This window comes from Zalophus californianus, chromosome 4, assembly GCF_009762305.2.
Source record: "Zalophus californianus isolate mZalCal1 chromosome 4, mZalCal1.pri.v2, whole genome shotgun sequence".
Taxonomy (NCBI): Eukaryota; Metazoa; Chordata; class Mammalia; order Carnivora; family Otariidae; genus Zalophus; species Zalophus californianus.
In genome coordinates this window covers 89,079,484-89,081,245 of record NC_045598.1, presented here as the reverse complement: position 1 = coordinate 89,081,245, position 1,762 = coordinate 89,079,484, and the positions used below count along the sequence as shown (strand labels likewise).

The following is a 1,762-nucleotide window of genomic DNA, read 5'->3' as shown; positions in this document are numbered from 1 at the left end:
TCAATGCCCTCCTTCTAATGCCTGCCCATTTGGATGGCCATCTACATACAGAGAACCTTACTTAGTAGGTACTGTGAGACACTTAAAAAAAAAAAGATAGAGAATACCCACCCTAACAGAATTTGCACTCAGTTATTTTAATTCAAATCTGGGTATAGTACCTATTATATTCAAAGTATGGGCTTACAAATTTTTCTACAACAGATAATCACAGAACTGGGACTGAAGAAAGAATGAGTTCAATAATCAGATAGGATGTGCTCAGTTATTCCCTACCCTAAAGATAACCTACCCTATTGATATTGTTTGAAATAGTTTTGTTTTTCCACAATCACAAGCACCTTTGCATTCATAATTCTGAAAATAACTTTGAATAAACCCTTATTTTTTTATTTAACACACTTTTGTAGTGCTTATTATATATCAGGTACTATTCTAAGAGTTTTACATACATCCACTCATTAAATACTTGAAACAATTTTCTGAGGTAGGTACTATCTTGATACCATTTTACTGATGAGTATTTTCTACAGCACATTCTCCATACAGGAAACAAGCCACTCAGAGTATATGCCTCCCCTGCTTTAAGCTCTTCAACAACTTCCCAAACCAACTAAAAGAAAATCCAAATTCCTTACTATGGTCTGTAAAATATTACATAATCTGGTCTCTGCCTGATTCTCCGTACATTTCTTTTACCATGCCCTTTAATCCCTAAACTCTGGCTACACTGGCTTTCTTTCTGTACCTGTGCACGTCAATCTCGTTCTCCCCTTGGGGTTTCTGTACTTACTATTTGCTCTTCCTGTAATGTCGTCCTCACATTGTTTTCCTGGCTGCGGCAGCAGCTCCGGAGGTCCTTTGGGAATGCTGCTGCAAGAACTTGAGCTTGACCCGCTTGATCTGTGAGCGCCAGCGCCGAGGTGACCTGCCCTGGCAGCCAAAGCCTGACTTTAAAGGCTGGGCCTTCCCATTCCCAGGTGTGATGCTGATAAGGAGGCCTTCGTGACCCGGGAGAATGAAGGCAAGATGGTGCAGCTGATGGACCTGATGGACCTTGAGTCCTGGAAGCTCCCGCAGTCTGCATGGAGGAAGCAGGACTACCCTCCCAAAGTCAGTTTTTGGAAATAGAAGCTAAAGACTGCTGGCTTCAGAGGCCTCCTCGGCTTCAGCTGAGAGGCGGTGGGGCTCCTGGAGGATTACCGGCCCCGTGCAGCAGTGGAACCAGGACCACTGCCCTGAGCGGGGTTCGGCCCTTGCCCCCCACCTGGCTGATGACGGCTGTCTGTGCGGGGTGCTGCTGGCGAATCTCAACCTCCTGCGTGGACCAGGCCGTCCAAGCCTGGGAGGCACCCGAAGCCTACTGCTCCACCTAGCTGCGTCTGCTTTCCCCGAGGCCTGGGTGGAAGGTCCGTCCCCTTCCTGAGCGCCCGCGACCCTCGAGCACCAGTGGGAGCTTGCCGTCCACCTGACAGGTGGAGGCCTGCGCATGCGCGCCACCTTCAGGGAGTTGCCGCCCAGTGCTGTCCTGGTGGGAGGTGGCAAGAACCCCGGGCAGGAACTGCGACAAATTTCTCTCCAGGAAGACCCGTGTGAGCTGCCCCTCTGGGCACGGGAGCTGGCACTGGGCCTGTCCACCAGCACCGGATCCAGAGTTGACCATTCACCTGCCCCTACTGAAGGAGAAGAGCTCAGAGCAAGATCTCTTTGCCCAGCTCTTTAACTTAAGTTTTAAGAGGAGGCGTCTCCACACCCTGATGCC

General features: G+C 49.4%; 1 pseudogene; it reads left to right on the top strand.

Annotated features, from left to right (window-relative positions):
• The first annotated feature begins 811 nt into the window (after positions 1 to 811).
• On the top strand, positions 812 to 1,426 carry LOC113926451 (annotated as a pseudogene).
• The last annotated feature ends 336 nt before the right edge of the window (positions 1,427 to 1,762 follow it).